Genomic DNA, 18707 nt, shown 5'->3' with positions numbered 1-18707 from the left:
TATTTTAGTAATTTGACAGATGAAAGGTTGAATTGGTAGTGATGGTTCAAAACAAGACAAGGATCTTTTGTTTCAATTTGGCAAGCTCAAAATAGAGCGTTAAAAACGCATTATTATTTGGAGATCTGGGCTAGGAATCCAAAACTTTTCACAAACTTCCTAGAAATGTCCTTGTGTTTTTAATGTGTCGAATGTCTCTGGGATCAATTTTCCTTTAATAATTCTACAAATCCAGTTGGAGCAGAATGATTTGATCAGTGATACTAATCCTCTTGCTTGCCAACCCTCCCATTAACCACCTCCCTTTTGGAATCATTGATTGTCTCCACTTCCATCATCCTCATAGGCAGTGACTTTCAGGTAGATCCAGTGTCAGCAGGAGAATGTTTAGGGGACAGTGATCATTGTATCAGCTTGGCTATAGCAAAGGACAAGGAACAATCCAGGGGGGAAAAGCCAACTTCATTGGGGTAAGAATGAGGTAAATAAGATGAGAGATGAATGTGTGGCTCAAAAGCTGGTGTGGGCGAAATGGGTTTTGATTCATGGGGTCCTGGGGCCAGTACTGGCGAAAGCAGGAGCTGTACTGTTGGGATAGTCTTCACCTGAACCATGCTGTGACCAGTATTCTGGCGAGTTATATAACTAAGGCGGTAGAGAGGGCTTTAAACTAAATAGTTTGGGCGGGGGGGTGGTAAAAGATATCATTTAAGGATGGTGTGGTAAATTAAATGGAAACAATGAGGTAAATCAATCATTACCAATCTAGGTAATGATAACCAGGAAGGATGTGGCAGGAAGGGACAGAGCATACAGACTTAAGATTACATAAACAGATAAGACCAGAGGTTGCAAAAATAGTAAAAAGACAAAGTTAAAGGCTCTGTATCTGAATGCGTGCAGCATTTGTAACAAAATGGATGACTTGTTAGCACAGAGAGAAATAAATATGTATGACCTGACAGCCACTACAGGGGCATGGTCGAAAGGTGACAAAGGCTGGGACCGGAGAATTGAAGGGTATTTGACATCTTAAAAAGACAGGAAGCCAGGTTGGTGGGAGTAGCTCTATTAAAGATGTAATTAGTACAGAAGTGAGAGATGGTCATTTGTGGAAGTAGTTTATAGGCCCCCTAGCATTAGTTACACTGTAGGACAGAGAATACAGGAATAAATAAATGGGGCGTGTAAGAAAAGTATCGCAATAATCATGGGTGACTTTAATCTACATGCAGATTGGGCAAATCAGATTGGCAGAGGCAGCCTGGAAAATGAGTTCATTGAGTGTACTTGGGACAATTACAGCCATAAGTTCTAGAACCAACCAGGGAGCAGGCTATACTAGACCTGGTAATGTGCAATGGGACAGGATTAATCAATAACCTCAGGGTACAGGTGCCTCGAGGTGACAGCAATTATAACATGATAGAATTTCACATTTAATTTAAAGGGGTGAAGTGTGAGTCTAAGGCTAGTGCTTTAAACCTAAATAAAGGTAACTATAAAGGGTATGAAGGCAAAGCTAGCTAAAGTGAATCATGAAACTAGGTTAAAAGGGAGGGCAGCAGAGATATAGTGGCAGACATTTAAGATATTTAATAACTTTCAGCAAAGATTTATCCCCGTGAGAAAGGAAGACTCCAAGAAGGATGCATCTTACATGGCTAAATAAGGAAGTTGAGGATTGTATTAAATTGAAAGGAACACTGTCCAAATCTGCAAAGTCTAGTGGTAGGTCAGCAGATTGGACAGATTTTAAGAACCAGCAAAGAATGATGAAAAGAATATAAAGGGAGAAAGTCAAGTATGACAGAATGCTAGCAAGTAATGTAGAAACTAATCTTTATATCACTATTTAAATAGGAAAATAGTAACTAAAGCTAGTGTTGGTCCTCTTGAGAGTGTGTCTGGGGAATTGATAATGGAAAACAATGAAATGGCAGAGGTGCTGAACGGGTATTTTGTGCCCGCCTTCACTGTAGAAGACTCGGAAAACTTCCCAAAGATACTGGAAAATAACGAGGTGAAAGGAAGGGAGGAACTTAAAACAATCACCATCACTAGGGAAAAGGTGCTGGGAAAACTATTAGACGTAAAGGCTGACAAGTCCCCAGGGCCGGATGCCCTTCATCCTAGAGTCTTAAAAGAGGCTGCAGAGATAAACAAGGTATTGGTTATAATCTTCCAAAATTCCTGTGCAAATCCAAGTGTAAATCCAACATCTTTACTCAAGAAGAGGGAAACAGAAAACAGGAAATTATAGGCCAGTTAGCCTAAAGTGATCCCTTGTTAAAGGGAAATCATGTTTAACTAATTTATTACATTTTAAGGAATTTTTTTTTTTAAAAAAACTTCTTTCATGGGATGTGGGTATCACAGTCAAGGCCAGCATTTGTTGCCCATCCCTGATTGTCCTTGAACTGAGTGGCTTGCTAGGCCATTTCAGAGGCAGTTAAGAGTCAACCACATTACTGTGGATCTGGAGTCACATACAGGCCCAGACTCATAAGGATGGCAGATTTCCTTCCCTAAAGGACATTAGTAAACCAGATGGGTTTTTACAATCGATGGTAGTTTCAGAGTCACCTTTCAATTCCGGATTTTATTTAATTCAAGTTAAATTCCACCAGATGCCATGGTGGGATTTGAACACTTGCCCCCAGAGCATTAACCTGGGTCTCTGGGTTACTAGTACACTGACATTACCACTTTGCTGCAGGTTTCCCTATGACTTGGATGAAGGGACCAAATGTATGGTAGCTAAATTTGCTGATGACACCACGATAGGAAAATATGCTGTCAAGAGGAGATAGAGAGTCTGCAAAAGAATGCAGATAAAGTGAGTGGGAAAAAATTTGGCAGATGGAGTATACTGTGGGAAAGTGTGAACTTGCCCACTTTGGTAGGAAGCTTAGAAAAGCAGCATACTATTTAAACGGAGAAAGCTCAGAGAATTTGGGGGTACAGAGGTATCTGGATTTCCTGGTACATGAATCACAAAAGCTTAGCAAGTGATTCAAAAGGCAAATTGAATGTTAGTGTTTATTACAAAGGAATGGAATATAAAAATAGGGAAGTTTTACTGCAGCTGTATATGGCCTTGGTGAGTCCACATCCGGAGTACTGTGTACAGTTTTGGTAACCTTATTTAAGAAAGGTTATAATTGTGTTAGAAACAGTTCAGAGAATATTCACTCGCCTCATTTCTAGAGTGAAAGGCTTATTTTATGAAGGAAGGTTGAACAAGTTGGTCTTATACCCATTGAAGTTTAAAAGAAAGAGAGGTAAGCTTATTGAAACATACAAGATCCTGAGGGGACTTGATGGGGTGGATACCAGGTGGATGCTTCCTCCTGTGGGGAGACTAGAATGTAGGGACACAGTCTAAGAATAAGAGTTCTCCCATTTAAGATGGTGAAGAAGAGAATTTTTTTCTCTCAAGAAGATCATTAGTCTGTGGAATTCTCTTCCCCAGAATGCAATGGAGGCTGTGTCATTGAATTTATTCAAGGCAGAGTTAGATAGATTTTTGATAGACAAGGGGGTCAAGGATTATGGAGGCAGGCAGGACTGTGGAATTGAGAACACAACCAGATCAGCCATGCTCTTATCAAATGGCAGAGCAGGCTCGAATGGCTGAATGGCCCACTCCTGCTCCTAAGTCTTAAGTTCCTATGTAATGGATCTGGACCAGCTAAATTGGAAACAAAGATTCGCCGACAAAATGGTAACTGAACAATGGACTGCCTTTAAAGAGATAGTTCAGGCACAGTCAAGGTATATTCCCACAAAGCGGAAAGGTAGGGCAAACAAATCGAAAACTTCCTGGAAGCTGAAAGAGGTAGAGATTAAGATGAAGAAAAAGTGTGCTCATGACAAACGCCAGGTGGATAATACAACCGACAGATTGAATATAGAAGTTTCAGAAGGGAATTGAGAAAGCAAATAAGAAAAGCAAAGAAAGAAAGAGTCTGAAGTGAGACTGGCAGCTAATTATGCACAGAGGTAGGAGCCTTAGCCAAATGAATATTTTGCAACTGCCTTGACCAAGGAAGATGCTACTACACAAGTGACATGAAAGAGGAGGTAATTCAGTCACTAAAGGGTTTAAAATTGATAAGTGGTACTAGATAGACTGCCTGTACTTAAAGTTGATAAGGCACCAGGACCTGATGAGATGCATCCAGGATACTCAGTGAAGCAAGAATGGAAATTGCAGAGGCACTGCTCATAATTTTCCAATCTTCCTTACGCTTAGGGGTGGTGCCAGAGGACTGGAGAATTGCAAATGTTACACCCTTTTTTTTTGAACAGGGTGTAAGATGAGCCCAGTAACTACAGGCCAGTCAGCTTAACTTCGTAGTGGGGATGCTTCTAGAAACAATAATTCAGGGCAAAATTAATAGTCACTTGGATGAATGTGGGTTTATTAAGAAATCCATGCTGGCTTTCAAGGGCAAATCGTGCGAAACTAACTTGGAATTTTTTGATGAAGTAACAGAGAGGGTTGATGAGGATAATGTTGTTAATGTCGTTATGTACATGGACTTCCAAAAGGCATCTGATAAGGTGCTACACAACAAAATTGTCAACAAAGTTAATAATAATGGAATAAAAGGGACAGTGGTGAGATGGATATGAAATTGGCTTAATGATGGGAGTCAGCAGTGGTTAATCAAGGCTTTTCCAGATTGGAGGAAGGTTTGTAGTGGAATTCCCCAGCGGTCACTGTTAGGACACTTGCTCTTCATGATATATATGTTATGACCTAGACCTTGCTGTGCGGGGAACTATTTCAAAATTTGCAAATGATACAAAACTTGGAGGCATTGTGAAGAGTGACAAGGATAGTGGAGAGCTTCAAAAGCATATAGACAGGTTGTTGGAATGGGTGGACAAGTGGCAGATGAAATTTAATGCAGATAAGTGTGAAGTGATTCATTTCAGTAGGAGCAACATGAAGGGATAATATAAAAAGGTACAACTCAAGGGATTGCAGGAGCAGAGGGACCTGGGTGCATATGTGCATAAGTCATTGAAGATGGCAGGACAAGCTGAGACAGCAGTAAACAAAGCATACAATATCTTATGCTTTATTAATAGGGGCACAGAATACAAAAACAAGGAGATGATATCAAATTTATATAAAACAGGGATTCAGCCTCAACTGGAATATTACATCCAGTTCTGGTCACCATACTTCAGGAAAGATGAGAAGGCAGTAGGGACAGTGCAGAGAAGATTCAAGAAAATGGTTCTAGGGATGAGGAGCATCAGGTAAATATATAGATTGGTGAGGTTGGGTACATTTTCCTTGGAGAAAAGAAGGTTGAGGGGCTATTTGATAGAGGAAGATAAAATCATGGAGTGGGGTGGAGAGAGTAGATGAGTAGATTGGTGGAAGGACCAAGAACAAGGCAACACAAATTTAAGGTAAGTGGCAAAAGAAGCAATGGAGTCATGATGAAAAACTTTTTCACACAGCAAGTGATTTGGATCTAAAGTGCACAGCCTGGGAGAGTGTGGTAGAATGTGGTTCAATCAAGGCATTTAAGAGGGAACAGGGCAATTATCTGAAAAGGAAGAATGTGCAGGGCCATGGGGAGAAGGCTGGGAAGTGGCACTAGATAAAATTGTTATGCCTGTCTCTTTATGGGGTATGTGGAATGTTCCTTTTTCCAGTCCTACTCAGGCCCCCTCACACAACTCTTTCTCCAGTACATCGATGACTGCTTCGTGCTCTTGTCTGGACCTGAAAAAATGTATTAATTTTGCTTCCAATTGCCACCCCTCCATCACTTTCACATGATCCATCACTGACACTTCCCTTCTCTTCCTTGACCTCTCTGTCTCAATTTCTGGTGATAGACTGTCCACCAATATCCATTACAAGCCTACCAACTCCCACAGCTACCTCGACTACAACGCCTCACACCCTGCTTCTTGTAAGGACTCCATCCCATTCTCTCAGTTCCTTCGCGTCCGTCGCATCTGTTCTGATGATGCCACTTTCAAAAACAGTTCCTCTGACATGTCCTCCTTCTTCCTTAACCAAGGTTTTCCACCCACGGTGGTTGACAGGGTCCTCAACCGTGTCCGGCCCAACTCCCGCGCATCCGCCCTCACACTTTCCTCTCCCTCTCAGAACCATGATAGGGTCCCCCTTGTCCTCATTTATCACCCCACCAGCCTCCACATTCAAAAGGATCATCCTCTACCATTTCCGCCAACTCCAGTAATGATGCCACCACCAAACACATCTTCCCTTCACCCCACCCTCCCCCGTTGGCATTCCGTAGGGATCGTTCCCTCCAAGACACCCTGGTCCATTCCTCCATCACCCCCTACACCTCAACCCCCTCCCACGGCACTTTCCCATGCAACCGCAGAAGGTGCAACACCTGCCTCTTTACTTCCCCCCCTCCTCACCGTCCTTTCAAGTGAAGCAGCATTTCACTTGCACTTCCCTCAATTTAGTCTCCTACATCCGCTGCTCCTAATGCTGTTTCTTCTACATTGGAGAGACCAAACGCAGAGTAGTGACCGCTTTGCGGAACACTTTCGGTCTGTCCGCAAGCATGACCCAGACCTCCCTGTCACTTGCCATTTCAACACATCACCCTGCTGTCATGCCCACCTGTCCATCCTTGGCCTGCTGCAACGTTCCAGTGAAGCTCAACACAAACTGGAGGAACAGCAGCTCATCTTCTGACTAGGCACATTACAGCCTTCCGGACTGATTGGAGTTCAACAACTTTAGATTATGAACTCTCTCCTCCATCCCCACCCCCTTTCCGATCCCCTTTTCCAATAATTTATATATATTCTTTTCCCACCTATTTCCATTATTTTTAAAGGTATTTCCATCCATTGTTTCATCTCTACCTTTCAGCCTATTTCGATCCCTTCCCCCCACCCCCACTAGGACTATCTGTACCTTGCTTGTCCTGCTTTCTACTCTTAATGTCCCCATTAGCACATTTCTTAGTTAATATCACCACCGTCAACACCTCTTTGTCCTTTTGACTATGACATCTTTTGGCAATCTCCACCTATCACTGGCCTTAATTCCAGCTCTACCTGTCACCACCCCCCCACTCCCTTAAACCAGCTTATATTTCACCTCTTTTCTATTTTTCCTTAGTTCTGATGAAGAGTCATTCAGACTCAAAATGTTAACTGTATTCCTCTCAGCGGATGCTGTCAGACCTGAGTTTTTCCAGGTATTTTTGTTTTGGATTTCCAGCATCCGCAGATTTTTGCTTTTATCTTAGATAAATTGTTCCTTTGGAAAGCCAGCACAGACACAACGAGCCAAATGGCCTCCCTGTGCTGCAACCATTCTGTGATTATCGTTTGCTGTATAAAAAAGTTCTTCCTCGCATTCCCCATTTCATCTCTTGCCCAAAACCTTAAATTTGTGTTCCATGACTTCTTGTTAGAAATGGTCATTGCCTGGCACTTGTGTGGCACCAATGTTACTTGTTGCTTAACAGCCCAATCCTGAATGCTGTTCAGGCCTAGCTGCATCTGGGCAAGAGGAAGGTCTTCACAAGATGACCAGGGATAGGACAACAAATGCAGCCTCTAAAGCATTCGCACATCCCAAGAATGATTAATAAAACAATGGGCAAATAGCATGGGTCAACATGTGGGGAATGAAAAACAGGTGAAGCTTCAAATATTTTGAGGAGAATCTTGGAAAACATGCTGATTGATGGTTGCGAATGGAGATTACCCAGCCTGTTTTCTAAAAGAGTAAGTTGCCTGTAAGACAGATGGAAACATTGGGAGCACAGCTTCTAACAGTGCATAGAACTAAAAATAATTTCCCAACTAAGCACGTACACTCACAGGCCATTAGATGGTGAGTAGCGTAACTCCATATTATCCACCCACGCCACTCCAGGATTGGAGTGGCATCAAACCAATTTCTGCTGTGAGCTGTTTTCAACCCATGTTTTTTAAATGAATAATCATTTCAGTGCAGCAAAATAAGTTGTACATTTTAAAAATTAAAAATCATTATTTTGCAGAATAGCTGATTCACAAGTCAAGAGATTTTATGGAGAAGATTTTAGGTCTTCAGGGAAAAGCTTCCAGCCTAGTGCAAGATAACAGATTTTACATTTAACCTCTTGTTATCCACCCTATCCAGACCTTCCCATCCTATCACAGACTTCCCCATTTGTTCTTCCCTTATTTCCCCTTTCCCTGTCTCTACACTTGCTTAAAACCTATTATATTTCTAACTTCTTCCAGTTCTGATGAAAGGTCATCGACCTGAAAGGTTAATCCTGTTTCTCTCACCAAAGATGCTGCCTAATCAATCAAGCATTTCCAACATTCTCTGCTTTTATTTCAGATTTCTAACATCCATTGTATTTCGCTTTTAAGAGCATCAGAAACAGGAGCTGGAGTAGACCATTTGGCCCTTCAAGCCTGCTCCATCATTCAATAAGATCATGGCTAATCCTCCACCTCAATTCCACTTTCTTCCTCTATCTCCATATCCCTCGATTCTCTTAATATCCAAAAATCTATCGATCTCAGTCTTGAATATACTCAGCAACTGAGCGTCCATAGCTCTCTATAGTAGAGAATTTTTGCAACTTTAGATTTGTTGATCTGCTACGACAGACTTAACATTTAGGTCTCTACTGTCAAGAAAACAAAAAATTGTAATATTTTTCTTCTGGTAACTAGAAGTCAAGCCGTAATTGGATTAAAAGCAAGAGTGATAGCAAAGTCTAAAGTCAACAGTAAGAAGTGGTTTTCATATGTTAATGAACCAAGAGGAATTTCAGAGTTTTACATAAAGCAATAACAAGAGTAGCTTGAATCACCGCTTTGCAGAACACCTTCGGTCTGTCCGCAAGCATTACCCAGACCTCCCTGTCGGGCTTGCCATTTCAATACTCCACCCTGCTCTCATGCCAATATGTCCGTCCTTGGCTTGCTGCATTGTTCCAGTGAAGCTCAACGCAAACTGGAGAAACAGCACTTCATCTTCCGACTAGGCACTTTACAGCCTTCCGGACTGAATATTGAGTTCAGCAATTTTAGATCATGAACTCTCTCCTCCATCTCCACCCCCTTTTTCCCCAATAATTTATGTGGATTTTTCTTTTCCCACCTATTTCCATTATTTTTAAATGTATTTCCATCTATTGTTTTATCTCTACCTTTTAGCCTTTCGATTCCTTCACCCCACCCCACCCCCACTAGGGCTATCTGTATCTTGCTTGTCCTGCTTTCTACCCTTATTCCTTAGATAATATCACCACCTTCAACACCTCTTTGTCCTTTTGTCTTTGACAGCTTTTGGTTGTCTCCACCTATCACTGGCCTTCTATCCAGCTCTACTTGTCCCACCGACCCTTAAACCAGTTTATATTTCACCTCTGATAAAAGCAAAACTGCGGATGCTGGAAATCTAAAACAAAAACAAAAATACCTGGAAAAAACCTCGGACTCGAAACGTTAACTGTGTTCCTCTCTGCAGATGCTACCAGACCTGCTGAGTTTTTCCAGGTATTTTTGTTTTTGTTTTGGATTTCCAGCATCCGCAGTTTTTTGCTTTTATTTTAGCTTGAATCAAGTTGTTTTAGTCCAAAGGGGGATATATGCGGGTTGTAAAAAGGTGTAAGGAAGTGAGGTAAAGATAGGGTAAGATTGTTTTTACAAGTCTAAGGCTAAAGTAAGGAATTATTTAATCAATTCTGGGAAGAAAGCATTTCTGAAGAGACTGGTTGAATCAATAGAGAGATCAAAAGGGAAGGAACGCATTTAAGAAAATACTAAAGCCGATGTCGGGGGGATGGGGGTAGCTGCTTAGATCTCTCAGGATACAGCAGGGTAACTATTCAGAACTCCCAGATGACAGCATAAACAAGGCCAGACCTGGAAGCCCAGTTGCTGTCAGCCTCAGAGGACACCCCAAGGAAAAGCACAGTCTGGTAAAATTATTGGACTTCTATAGATTTTAAAATCTATAACGATAGTTGAACAGAAAAGGGAAAAGGTTAGCTCTGAGGGTAATTAAGATTTGTGGAATTGTTTTATAAGACCATATGACATAGAAGCAGTAGTCCATTCGGACCATCGACTTTGCTCCGCCATTCAATGAAATCATGGCTGATCTGATAATCTGCAGTTCCACTTTCCTGTCTTTTCCCTATAACCCTTAATTCCTTTACCTGATTAAAAATGTCTATCTCAGCCTTGAACATACTTAATGACCCAGCCTCTACAGCCCTGTTTGTTAAAGAATTCCACAAATTAACAACCCTCAGAAGAAATTCATCCTCATCTGTCTTAAATGAACGACCGCTCACTCTGAGATTATGCCCTCTGGTCCTAGACTCAACCACAAGGGGAAACAACCTCTCAGCATCTAACCCATCAAGCCCCTTAAGAATCTTATATGTTTCAAAAAGGTCACCTCTCATGCTTCTAAATTCCAATGAATACAGGCCCAACCTACTCAACCTCTCCTCAGAAGAAAATCCCTCCACCCGGGATCAACCTAGTGAACATTCTCTGGACTGCCTCCAATGCCAGTATATTTTTCCTTAGATAAGGGGACCAAAACTATTCACAGTATTCTAGGTGTGGTCTAACTAGTGCCTTGTATAGATTTAGCAAGGTTTCCTTATTTTTGTATCCCATTCCCTTTGAAATAAAGGCCAGCATTCCATTTGCCTTCCCTATTACCTGAACTTGTATGCTAGCCTTTTGGGGTTTATGCACGAGGACACCCAAATTCCTCTGTGCTGCAGCCTTCTTCAGTCTTTCTCCATTTAAGTAATACTCAGAGTCCTCTATTCTTCCTGCCAAAGTGCATAACCTCATATTTTCCCACATTATATTCCATCTGGCAATTTTTTGCCCAGTCACTTAACCTATCAATATCCCTCTTAAGACTCTGTCATCCTTACCACTTGCCTTCCCATCTATTTGTGTCATCCGCAAACTTGACGATAATATATTCATTTCCCTCATCCAAGTCACTGATATATATTGTAAATAATTGTTTTAAAGTACTGTTTATTGTATGAAGCCATTCTTATGTTTAAATGTAACTGTTTTATTTTTTCCTTTATTCTTTTAACAAATGTTTACTTTACTATAAAATCACCACAAGTAATCAGGGAAATCATTTCCTGATTTCAGAATTGTTTCTCATACTATACAAATCGCAAAGTCCATTTTGACAGCTGTTTCAAGTTTCCCTCTGGAATTTGAGCAGCCGTTTACCATCCGTTGTGCCATAAACAAAATTGGGGGCTCTTTGCGGGATATTGAAAGAATAATTCCTTGATTGGCTTGGAATTGGTGAATTTAAAGGAAACAAGGGTGAGGAGTTTACTGAACCAGGAATGGCATTGTAAGATTTTAGAAGTGGTAGACTGCAATATGGCTTTGGCAGTTGCTAAGACTTGTCTGGGATTTGAAGTTATAACTTTGGTTGGTTACAAAAGGTAACTAAAGCTAAATTAATGGAATTGGCAGATAAATTACAATTAGGATTACCTACAGGAGTAAGGAAATCAGACATAATTGAAGGTATAGCACAGCTTTTAAAATACCCCAGAGGCTGAGTTCTCTTAAGGGGTGGGTCATGGGAATGCACTCAAATTCAGCTGCAAATGAAAAAGATTGAATTGGAGAAAAAGGGAACAAACATCTCAAAGGGAACGGGCAGAAAAGGCAGGAGGGAGAAAAGGCAAGAGAACGAGAAGAATAAAAACAGGAAAGGGAATTAGAAATGGCGAAGTTAGAAAAGGAGGGAAGAGAAAAAGGGAGAGACGGAGAATTTCAGCTTAAAATGCTGTCAACTAAAAAAGAGACACCAGAAAGTGAGGAACGACGTATTTCCAGATCAGAACCCGGCGGGGAGATGTTTAAATTTGTACAAGCTTTTCCAAAGTTTGAAGGAAGAGATGCTGAAATATTCTGTCATTTGAGAAGATAGCTAAACAGATGAAATGGCCAAAAGGAATTTGGATATTGCTTTTACAGGCTAGGTTAGGTAGAACTAATGAGGTATATGCGTTGCTGTCAGAAGAAATATCTGGGGAATATCATGCAATGAAGGCAGCTATTTTGAGTGCCTGAGAGTTGCTTCCAGAGGCACACAGACAGAAATTTCCAAATGTGAGAAACCAGCATGGACAGACTTATAGTGAGTTTGAAACAATCAAACAAAGTAATTTTGACAGGTGGGTCAGGGCACTAAAAATAGGAGGAACCTATGAAGCCATTAGAGAAGTAATTATTTTGGAAGAATTTAAAGATGTACTTCCTTCAGTAGTATGAACACTTGTGGAGGAACAAAGGGTTAAAACTGCTAGGCAGGCAGCAGATAGCAAATTATGAGCTAATCCATATATCAAAGACTTTTTTTGACACCTTTTTAAATCTGAGATGGGTAGAAAATGGGAAGGTGAGAAGAAGGTAGGTAGTCAAGGAAGAGAAGGAATTGCTAGAGATTCTAAGGAGATTTCACCTCAAACTAGGAAGGAGGGTGCAGACAGTGGAAGAGATGTGAGAAAGCTTAAATGTTTTCATTGACTTCGTATGGCCAGTCTTATTACAAATGTGCTGGGGATTATATGGGAGACCTTTTGGATTAGGTGTTACTTACAATAAGTGAAAGAATTAATCCAGGCTCATCTTTTGGTTCAAAATGGTTCATTTCCAAGCAGCTTCTCCACAAAGTGTTCCAGCTGTATCTTTTTATTCTGTTTAGATGGGCTAATCAATGCCCATCACCTGTTGAACTTACAATTGTCTTCAACAAGGCGATTGCCATGCAGTGTGATTACTTATACATTGAGATTCCCCTCTTTTCTTTTTAAATTAAAGCTTTGAAAAAATGTTAAGGAACATTTTTTTTTAAATAATGTCACATATTTCCACATCTACATATATATTTCCTTTACCAAATATATATAATTATAAAACAAAAAGATAGTATTTTTTTCCCATTTCATCATTATAATAAGACGCCCATCTTCCAATACATTTAATAATTTCTTAGAGCAGGCACTTCTTTTTGTAAAACAATCTGATATTGGTGACTTGTGTCAACCCATTCTATCTTAGAGATCTCTCTTCCCGCTAACATTTCTTTTATGCTGGCTAGGTCTATTCTTAGCTTTTTTTCCAGGAATTCTTTTCATCAAATGAACATTATCCCAAAGAGACTGGTTATCAACATGACACTCTATGGGTAAACATTTCTCACATTGCCCCTTATATAATATTTCTGTCAGTATATTGGATAAGTAAACCCCCATTTTTATCGCTTCTACCGATGCCAGTGTTTCAGCAACTAAGGTGCTTTTTATTATCCTTATTTTTTTGACCTCCCAAGTCAGTGGACAACATTTATTCTTTCCCATCAAGAATATGATAAACCCCGCTGTGCTAGAGTACCCATCTGGAAGATTGGCACGGGAAGCATTGCTAAAAATTACCAACCTCGCCCAAGGCTGGAAACCTGAGCACGCCTCTCTTAGAATTTAATTTTTTTAATGTTTTATTGGCTCTCAGAACTTCCTCAACTGTAGCATTTTTCATCATGGTACTCAGCTCCAACACATCATAACCAGCGTTAATTCTAGTCAGTGTACAACCAGTTCAACTGCCCAATCAAACTTCTCAACTGTTCTATTTCTTCCTTGATAACAGGGTCCTCTTTTTGTGAGGATTTAACCCGAGTTACTGGAATATGAATAATATTTTCTAGATAAGGTTGTTGATTCAATGTCACTCCTAACTTGCTCTGCTTAATGTCTAAACCTACGTATTTAAAGGCCCCTGAAGCCTAACTTCCAACCTTGAATTCCTTCTTTATCTTCTCGATTACCCATTGCTCAAATTCCCACAGAGGATCATCGACATGCACGATAAAGATTCCAGCTATTTTCTCCTTATGGTACCAATAGAACATCGCGGGATCTGCCTTTAACTGAATGCAACCATTTTTCAACAGGACAAACTTCGCAGAAAAAATACCAAACTCGACGCATCATTCAACCCATAAACACACTTGTTCAATTTCCACAGCTTTCCTTCTACATCCCCAGCTGCTTTGTGCGGTTCCAAAAAAGCTTCCCTTTGAAACTCATCCCCCTGTAAAATGCAGCCATTATGTAAATAGATTTGCACTCCCAGGAATAGGATTCCAAAATAGCTTTAATAAAATTTTCAAATTCACTCTTTCCCGCAGTAGGAGTCCACTCGGACATCCTGCTCCCCGAGTCTCTCTTCAAAGCCTCGGGCTACTAATCGCGCTTACGTGCTGTCTGGGAGTACCTTTTCTGTACAGAGACATCTGAGAGATAAAGCTGGCTGTCCTGTGTCAGGCATTTCAGAATATACCCCAAATTCCTTTCGTCTTTCTAACTCTTTCCGTTTGGCTTCCTTTATCAGCTACTAAAATCTCCCGGTCATAAGGACTTCTACTTCTATTGAAGTTCCTAGCTTGCTCTCTCGTCCTTGTTCAACTATGGCCACTACTCACATTCCCCTCCCCTTATGGACTACCACTATATGATCTTTCTCTCATGCGAGCAGAACCGTTTCCAAATCCGTGATTTTTTTTCTGGGGTCACGGCTACTTTCTGGTCCATGGTCAGAACTCAAACTGCGCTTTCTGGGCTTCCACATCTTTACCTCGGTTTGCCAATCCATAAAACTTGTTAGTGTGCTCCTACATTGGGCAGTTGCCCTTTTGGACGAATAACATTATCCTGTACCTCAGTGCTACCTTTGTTCATAGTCCGTCAACCCTGTATCTGCCTTGTGTGCGTGTGCAAAGTGCATGGTGCCTCCTCACTTTCTATGTCCTGTTCAGAACCTGTAAAAGGTATAGTCAGTTTCAATTAACCGGGAAGAATGTACCCTAACAGTTTGATTGTCGTGTTGCACAATTACTACTTTCCCATCACTCCCTATTACCTTGCCAGGTCCTTTCCGGCCTTCCCTTTTATAATAGGCCACATTTCCTTGTCTACACTGTATTCCCGATGGTCTTATGCGGTGCCATTGGGCTCGCCGATTTTTCTCCAAAACCTCAGCTTTAATTAAAGCTTTTCTGCCCAAATGCAATACATTCAGATGAGAATAAAAGTAGAGCTAATGCTACTCCCTTCTAAAGCAGGGGGAGTATCTGACAACACCAAAGGCAACTTCTGATTCCTTCCGTGCACCAACTGGTACGGACTGTAACCCCCAACCATTTGCAAAGAGTTCTTTGTGTGCACCACCCATGCTAGTGCTGTTTGCAATTTACAATGTGGTTGATCAGACAATATTTTATGTAATATGTTATCTATTACCACGTGGTTTCTTTCACAAAGACCATTGCTAAACAGGCTCTCAGCTGTAGTGTGCATAACTATGATGTTTAAATTTTCACACATAGCTCAAAATTCCTCATTGGCGAATTCCCCACCATTATCCGTCAGGAACTTTGTTGGTGTTCCTAATCCTGTTCCTACCCATTTCTCCAAGATCTTATTGACAATGGTCCTTTTGTCTTTACTATGTATTACAATGGGTAGGCTAAATCACAATGGGTAGGCTAAATCTGGTTGCCATATCTATGAAGTATAGCTAAAAAAACTCTATCCTGGTCCCAAACTTTCAAGTCCATTGCCACTGCATTGTTAAACTCCCTGGCTAGTGGCAGCTCACAACAGGACGCAGTGGTGTCTTGCGATATTTAAGACAAATTTCACACTGAGCAGTGATTTGTTCAATAAGGTCATCGTATCCATTATCGACCACTCCCCATCTCGAGATAGAGTCTTCAGTTTTTGTGGCGCCAGATGTACAAATTGTCTATGTAATTTCCAAATGATCATCTTTTTGTCCACAAAACTCATTCTCAGCAGTTAATAAAACTTCATGAACTTTTTGATGAGAAATCTCTGGCTTCCTTAGTGGCAAGCAGTAATGGCCTGTCCAAGTAAAATGTAGATCCACTTTTACTCCAAACACAACAGCACTATCATTTTTCATATCTAGTGTCATCTGAGCCTTCATCGCAGATCGGCTTAACAGTAGCAGTATCACTCTAGAACCAACATCAGTATTGATTAACAGATTGATCCCTGCTATCTTACAAGGGAGGACCATCCGTTTGGAGATGACAATACATTAACATCCTCCTAACCTGTAACAGGTAGAGCTTTCATAGTCCTTGACCTTCTGCCGGTCTGCCTCATCGAGGTTCCAGATAGCAGTCAAGCCAGCCCATGCCATACATTGTAGAAGTGCAACCACTGTCCAGAACTGCACAGTTGAAGGAATTTACCATCAAGATGCTCATCACTGGATTCAAACTTTCAGTGACCAATACAACTCCATCATGGAAGTCACCATCATCATTTTCAGTCTCTGATGAATCTGTGTAGTGGGTTACTTCAAAAATGTGATTCCTTCACCGTGGGCAGTTCATCTTGTAATGATACTGGGAATCACATCAAAAACACCAATTAACAATTCTCTGTGCATTTTTTGGGTTTAAATGCCTATGGTCACCACACGCTTTTTGTCCGGACTCTCAACTTGGCTAGGGTTACGACCATTTTCAGACCTCCTGTCATTAACCCCATCTTTGTATTGGAATCTTTATCTACTCTTTGGTCGACTTCAAAATTCAGCCACCACCTCTATCCTTTGTTTTACAGCATAGTTGTTCACATTTGCTAAGAAAGTGGCTGGGAACGACTGTTTCCGCAGAATTTTTTTTTTTAGGGAAGCAGCCATTTGATCCAGGAAAGATTCTTTCCACCCAAATTGAACTCGTTAGTACTAAAAGGCTATCAACGTGGGAAATGCGGGCACAGTTCAGGAATTTAAATGCCAATACCAATCCTGGAATGTCAAGTTCAAATCTCTGTAGTCTTCTGTACCATTTATCAAATACATGATATATTCTTCCACGATCATCTGATTTCCTAAACCTATCAAAGATCATCCAATCTTCATATGCTTCCAAAACTCATCCCTTTTTGTAAAACTTATCCAAAAATTTTTAACAGAAGGTGCAATCCCTCTTCATGATCTAAATCATCCACTTTCCACTTTGAAAATACCTTACTGCTTATCTTACTTTTGGCTGGTAATAACGCCAATGCCATACCTTGTTCCTTTCAGGGTATGGAAGTAACCTTCCATTGCTGATATGATTCAGACTCAGAAAAAAATTGGTGGATAGTCAAAGCTTGTGATCTTGCACTGTCCTTCCACCATTCCATAACTTAAATCGTCAGCAACAGTGCACTTCTTTTCCCTCAGAGGATAGATACAAAAAGCTTCATATACAGCAATCAATCACCAAAGCTTAAAAAGTTCATCCTCTGCTACCATGTTACTCACAATAAGTGGTTGTAGTGGAATAATTATTCCAGGCTGGTCTTTTGGTTTAAACTGGTTTATTTTCAAGACAGCTCCTCAGTGCAACTGACTTCCAAACAGCTTCTCCGCAAAGTGTTCCAGCTGTAACTCTTTCGAGTACAAACATGTTTCCATCTGTTCCTATTCAGATGAAGTTACATTGTTTCATAGTTTGCCATTGTGAGATTTGAAATCTTGATCTTGGGGTTACAAACCCAGTAACTCTTTCGAGTACAAACCTGTTTCCATCTGCTTCAGATGAAGTTACATTGTTTCATAGTTTGCCATTGTGAGATTTGAACTCTTGATAATCTTTTGTTTTTTTTAAACCACTTGGCTATTTAGAGAAGCTACAAACACGTTTCCATCTGTTTCAGATGAAGTTACACTGTTTCATAGTTTGCCATTGTGAGATTTGAACTCTTGATAATCTTTTAAATGAAAACCAAATCAACAAAATTGGGATAAATCAGGCACAGCCCCTAATTCAGGTCAGCTGTAAAACCAAGGACAAAGTTTAAAGGAACCTTACAAACTTTAAATCAAAATGTGATTAAAGGGGTCAACAAAACACCCCAGTCCCCGCGGTGCCCACTGAACACGGAAGGCCTCGAGAGTGTCAGCAGACACCGCGTGCTCCCTCTCCAGGGACATCCAGCAGCGAACGTAGCCGCGGATTAAATTCCACTAGCTGCCATGGTGGGATTTGAACTCACATCCACTTAGCCTAAACTGCTAAATTACTAGTCCAGTGACATTACCACTATGCCACCGTCTCCCCAATAGAATTATTGCTGGGATTTCAGTTTCAGATCTGCAGCAACTTCCTGTAACTCTTTCAAGTACAAACCCATTTCCATCTGTTTCAGATGAAGTTACATTGTTTTCATAGTTTGCCATTGTGAGATTTGAACTCTTGAGCTTGGGGTTACAAACCCAGTACCATAACCACTTGGCTATTTAGGCCAAGCGTGTTCCAGCTGTATCTTTTTATTCTGTTTAGATTGGATAATCAATGCCCATCACCTGTTTAGCTGGCAATTGTCTTTAACAAAGTGATTGTCATGTCATGTGATTATTTATACATTGACAAGTGAGACTACGAAAGGTAAAGTCAGGGGCTTTAGAACAAGATAAACCAGTAAGATATTTTCAAGTGGAAAAGCAAGACAAGTATTAGCAGAAGGTGTGAAAATGGATTTACAGCCAACTCAAAAGAATGTTGAAAAGCAAGTTGCAGACATGTTTAAAGATTGCATCTGTGAGGGAAAAGTATTTTCATGTGTACAAGG

The 18707-nt window shown here is 40.7% G+C and overlaps 1 protein-coding gene across 4 annotated transcripts in view; it reads right to left on the bottom strand.

Moving 5' to 3' along the window:
* The window catches only part of btbd10b (BTB (POZ) domain containing 10b), a 102954-nt gene that overhangs the window by 71226 nt on the left and 13021 nt on the right, over positions 1-18707 (bottom strand). The window lies entirely within an intron of this gene.

The sequence above is a fragment of the Carcharodon carcharias genome, chromosome 10 (assembly GCF_017639515.1).
Source record: "Carcharodon carcharias isolate sCarCar2 chromosome 10, sCarCar2.pri, whole genome shotgun sequence".
NCBI lineage: Eukaryota > Metazoa > Chordata > Chondrichthyes > Lamniformes > Lamnidae > Carcharodon > Carcharodon carcharias.
Note: the sequence above shows the minus strand (reverse complement) of the source record. Positions and strands in the feature narration are given on the sequence as shown.